The sequence below is a fragment of the Podarcis gaigeae genome, assembly GCF_964106915.1.
Source record: "Podarcis gaigeae genome assembly, chromosome: 14".
Classification (NCBI taxonomy): domain Eukaryota; kingdom Metazoa; phylum Chordata; class Lepidosauria; order Squamata; family Lacertidae; genus Podarcis; species Podarcis gaigeae.
Genome location: NC_139690.1, coordinates 12,082,587 through 12,088,586, shown reverse-complemented (window position 1 = coordinate 12,088,586; position 6,000 = coordinate 12,082,587).

The window sequence follows — 6,000 nt, the reverse complement described above, 5'->3', positions numbered from 1 at the left end:
AAATGCTGTCGACCATTATCTTGGGGAAAGTTGCAAATCAATAGGACCCTTTTACTTTATGCTTATTGGATCTTGGCGTTTTCATATGCTGGATAATTGGATCATTAGCATTTGTGATAAAACTGCACTTGGAACCTGTGATCTTGTACCATATGCACTCTTAGCTGGCAAGTTTTGCTAGATTGTCAATAGTAAAAAAAGTCATCATCTACTGGCCAACCAGACTGTTGGGTGGAGAGGATAGATCAGCTATTAGGTGAAAGTTAATGCAAGTGGACTTATTTGTTCAGTAGACTGATGCACTTGTAGGGGCAATCTGGCATTATTTATAAAGGATTACTTCTGTTTTGTTGGTGCAGAATTTGGTGCAAAATATGTATTTTAAAGCTCTTCCCAGAATAAACTCTTTGATGTATTGGTGTCAGAGACCGTGCTGAGGAGGGCTGCACAGAGGAGGAATGGTGGGGGCCACCCCTCCCCCTGCTCCTGAATCTTCCCAGGAGGAGGGCAGTATAGATTTGGAATAGTGCTTTGCAGAGGGGCATAGTTCAGAAGGCAGAAGCTGGGAAATACTGGATGGGGAACAGCTGGGAGAAGAAACACTGGAAGGGAGAGGGTTAACAGATTTGCAGTCGTTGGACAGCATTCCTCCAACCCCCCCAAAGTCACAAAGAGCTCAGAAAGTCTCAGAACAGAACACGCTGTTGAATATTGCAGAGCATACACAGACTGTCCAGATGCAGTCAGTTGCAAGCTGGCAGGATGAAGCAGGAACAAGACGCTGCTACAGTGGTACCTCAGGTTAAGTACTTAATTTATTCCGGAGGTCCGTTCTTAACCTGAAACTGTTCTTAACCTGAAGCACCACTTTAGCTAATGGGGCCTCCTGCTGCCACTGCACAATTTCTGTTCTCATCCTGAAGCAAAGTTCTTAACCCGAGGTACTATTTCTGGGTTAGCGGAGTCTGTAACCTGAAGCGTATGTAACCCGGGGTACCACTGTACAGGATACAGGCTCGGATCGTAACTCTCTTTGAACAAACTCCAACTAACTCTCAAACAACCACTGACCAACCAACCAACACACAAGCAGGAAGTCATGAGTCATCATGCCTTTATGGGCGACCTTGTCCAATAGCAGAGTTGTATCCAAGGTTTCATCTCTCTTTTTTTTAAAAAAAGAATTTTATTAAGTTTTTCAATAGTTATATAAAAGCAAAATAAAACAATAATAAAACACAGACAAAGAAAAACAAAACAAAAAAGAACAGGTATAATTTCATTCCCTTTTTTTCTTATACCTTACTTTCCCGACTTCCCCATACCTCCCCTCTCTGTATTCCAATTTCTATTATGTTAATTCAGCAAATCCTTCCCCTTAATTTCATTTAAATTTTTAACCCTTCTTTTCTTGTTACTTATCCAGTTCAGCTGGAAACCACACAGTTTCTAAGCCAACGCCATTCTAACACTCATTAATTTTGCAGTATTTCTTAAGATAGTCCTTAAATTTCTTCCAATCTTCTTCCGCTGTCTCTCTCCCCTGGTCTCGGATTCTGCCCGTCATTTCTGCCAGTCCCATGTAGTCTATCACCTTCATCTGCCATTCTTCCAAGGTGGGTAGATCTTGTGTCTTCCAATACTTTGTGATGAGTATTCTTGCTGCTGTTGTAGCATACATAAAAAATGTTCTGTCCTTCTTTGACACCGTTTGGCCGACAATACCCAAGAGAAAGGCCTCTGGTTTCTTCAGAAAGGTATATTTAAATACCTTTTTCAATTCATTATATATCATTTCCCAGAACGCCTTAATCTTAGGGCACGTCCACCAAAGGTGAAAAAAGGTACCTTCATTTTCTTTACATTTCCAACATTTATTATCAGGCAAGTGGTAAATTTTTGCAAGCTTGACTGGGATCATGTACCATCTGTAAATCATTTTCATAATATTTTCTCTTAAGGCATTACATCTCTCTAGGCAGAATAACTCCCTCTGCTCAGTCTTCCTGGCCTTTGGCCAACTCCTTAATTGCTTCTGTGGGAAGCTACATGTAGGCAAAGTCCCAACAAACGCAGAGGGTACAAGCTCAGATTACAAGACATAGGAGTGATGTAGATTAATAGGGATGGAGGGGTGTAATCCTTAACTGGGAGCATCACCATTTCTAGAACAAGTGTTCTTTGTTCTCTCTCTGGGATTTTAAAAGTTTCTAACTGGTAAAATGTTCATTTCTTTGATCTTCTTATCTACTGCCACGGAGGGAGGAAGCCAATTCCCCGAAGCCTGACAATTGGTTGCACAATAATATAATCATTTCAAGGTAACCTACAGCCGCAATCCTAACTCACCTTCCTGTTATCGCCACCATGCTGAGGGGAAGCAGGAGCAGGACGTCTCAGATGGTGCCCCCTGCCAGCGGTGCACCTCCTATGACGTCTGCTCCACTGCCATCTGCTTAGGCCCCCATTCCTGCCCCTGCCTCTGCAGTGGTTTCTCCTGCCCCCGGGCAGATGGCCATTCCTATGTGGCTGTGGGCTCCACTGTGGGGCACACTCATGGGCATGCCATGTCTGGTGGGTTTGGAGGTGGAAGCTCTGAAGCCACAAGATCTGACATCACTTACCAGGAGCCTCAGGCAGCCCAGCCTGCAAGGCAGCAGTTCACATCTTGCCAGTACAAGATGAAGAATTCCTGAAGTAAACCCAGAAACAGGCGGAGTTGAAACTGTGCAAGGGGTTCAGTGATGTACTGAAGCAATGCCAGTTTCAAATGGTTTAACTTAACAAGAGCTCTGCAAGATGAACTCACTTTCCTGGGAATTAGTTAATGAGGCTTACCTCTGTGTATGGAAGCGGGTGGCACTGTGGTCTAAACCACTGAGCCTCTTGGGCTTGCTGATTGGAAGGTCGGCGGTTCGAATCGACGCGGTGGAGTGAGCTCCCATTGCTCTGTCCCAGCTTCTGCCAACCTAGCAATTCGAAAGCATGCCAGTACAAGTAGATAACTAGGTACTGCTGTGGTGGGAAAGTAAACACCACTTCTGTGTGCTCTGGTTTCCGTCATGGTGTTCCATTGTGCTAGAAGCAGTTTAGTCCTGCTGACCACATGACCTGGAAAGCTGTCTGTGGACAAATGCCAGCTCCCTCGGGCTGAAAGTGAAATGAGTGCTCATAGTCGCCTAAGACTGGACTTAGCTGTCCAGGGGTCCCCTTTACCTTTCCTACTTCTGAGTAAGCATTGTTAGGATTGCAAAGGAAGTGAGGAATAGGGATGAGGGAGATGTATCAAATTCTCCATTTCCAAAATGATACAAGAACTGGAACTAGGACTGCCATATGTCGGAATTTTCCTGGAGATTACTGGAATTTCAAAGGCGGAAGTGACGTCCGCGAGGAATTTCCGAAATGTGGCTCTTGTCCCAATATTCATTCATTTAAAAAACTCAACAACTTTTGGGTGTCCTGGTTTATACTTTTTAAAATATGGCAACCCTAGCTGAAACACAGCCAATCCTTCAAATTTCTCACTTATCTCTGCTGCTCCAGAGAAGCGGACACGGAGCAATGGTTCCAAACTACAAGAAAAAAGATTCCACCTAAACATTAGGAAGAACTTCCTGACAGTAAGAGCTGTTCGACAGTGAAATTTGCTGCCAAGGAGTGTGGTGGAGTCTCCTTCTTTGGAGGTCTTTAAGCAGAGGCTTGACAACCATATGTCAGGAGTGCTCTGATGGTGTTTCCTGCTTGGCAGGGGGTTGGACTCGATGGCCCTTGTGGTCTCTTCCAACTCTATGATTCTATGATTCTATGAATCTTGAGGTACAGTTCTCCAACCAGACAATGTTCACATACATGTACATATTAGGTAATAAGTGTGCATTAAAATGAAGGCATTAGTGGAAATAAAAAACTAAAATGCATCACATTAGGACAGCCATTCTCAACCTTGGGTCCCCAGATGGACTACAACTCCCATCATCCCTAGCTAGCAGGACCAGTGGTCAGGGATAATGGGAGTTCTGGTCCAAAACCATCTGGGGACCCCAGGTTCAGAAAGGCTGCATTAGGAGAAATTGCTTTCAGAAATATGCACGTTAGTCAAAATGAAAATAAATGTGTTTATTGGAAGAAAATCACACTAAAATGCAGGATATTTTTTTTCATGATGTGAACTGCTCCAGTAATGTGAAGAACTGGATTTAAGATTGGAATGGGAAGCTTGGGTAGTCAAAATTGTTCTTCTATCCCTAGTGAGGACATGGTGGTTTGTGGAATTTTAACCTTTGGGTGGGGAGGGACTGCCTTATTTTGTTGTTGTTGTTGTTTAGTCGTTTAGTCGTGTCTGACTTTTCGTGACCCCATGGACCAGAGCACACCAGGCACTCCTGTCTTCCACTGCCTCCCGCAGTTTTGTCAAACTCATGCTGGTAGCTTCGAGAACACTGTCCAACCATCTCGTCCTCTGTCGTCCCCTTCTCCTTGTGCCCTCCATCTTTCCCAACATCAGGGTCTTTTCCAGGGAGTCTTCTCTTCTCATGAGGTGGCCAAAGTATTGGAGCCTCAGCTTCAGGATCTGTCCTTCCAGTGAGCACTCAGGGCTGATTTCCTTCAGAATGGAGAGGTTTGATCTTCCTGCAGTCCATGGGACTCTCAAGAGTCTCCTCCAGCACCACAATTCAAAAGCATCAACTCTTCGGCGATCAGCCTTCTTTATGGTCCAGCTTTCACTTCCATACATCACTACCCCTTATTTTATCATGCTGCAATTCAGTCACTCAGTTAAACTGACTGGCAGTAGGTTCAGAAGCATGTTCTGATTCTGGTTGAGCAGGACCAAAGCTCAGCGGCAGAGTTCAGGCATAGCATGCAGAAGACCCACCTCCCCGGTTCAGTCCCTGGCAACTCTAGTCAAAAGGAAGTCATTCAGAAACACCTCGTGCCACTGAGTAATGATCCTTCCTCAAGGGTCTAATTATAAAGATAGGAGCTGGGAAAGGAAGAAGAAATAGGATGGACAATTATGCCACAGATACTGTAGAGAAGGTCCTCCATTGCACTAGAGGCTCGGACGGCATTTCTGTCCTTAGCAACACCGAGTCCTCCTTTTCCTTTCAAAGAACCTAGAAAGCTGTCTTATAGAGGTTGAGCCATCTACCCTGATTAGCAGCAGCCCTCCAGAATTTCAGACAGGATTCTTTTCCCAGGCTTACCTGGAGATGCCGGGGATTGAACTCACGATCTCCCACATGCAGGGCTGATGCTATACAACTGAGCTACAGCCCTTCCCCTGCTGCCACCAACCATAAACATGAACCACAAGCAGCAGCACAGCAAAAAAAAAAAAGCCAATTCTTGGCTCTTGATTTACTTAGGGATTTATGCCTCTCCCTTTAACTGGTGCCCAGGGTTGCTTACAGAAAGTTAAAATTGCAATAAAACAAGATAAGGAAAACAGCAAAAGACCACAGTATAGAAAGCATCATGAAAGCAGTCGGCAGAAATAAAATGCACACGTAAAATGCAGAAAGCAGCATAACAGCAATTTTTTTAAATAAAAAAGGAGGGAAATAAATAAGGTATTTTATTGACACCCAAATAGCATCATGCTAGGTGCCAAGCTAGCCTCTCTCGGAAATCATTCCACAGTCTGGGTGCCACTACCAAGCAGGCCTTTTCTCTCTGTTCTCTTCCACTGTATCTCCATCCTGTGATGATGATGATGATGATGATGATGTTGATGATAATTTATTATTTATACCCTGCCCATCTGGCTGGGTTTCCCCAGCCACACTGTGCGGCTTCCAATCAAGTGTTAAAAACAGTACAACATTAAATATTAAAAACTTCCCTAAACAGGGCTGCCTTCAGATGTCTTTTAAAAGTTTGGTAGTTATTTTTCTCTTTGACATCTGGTGGGAGGGTGTTCCACTACCGAGAAGGCCCTCTGCCTGATTCCCTGTAACTTGGTTCTCGCAGTGAGGGAACCGCCAGAAGGCCCTC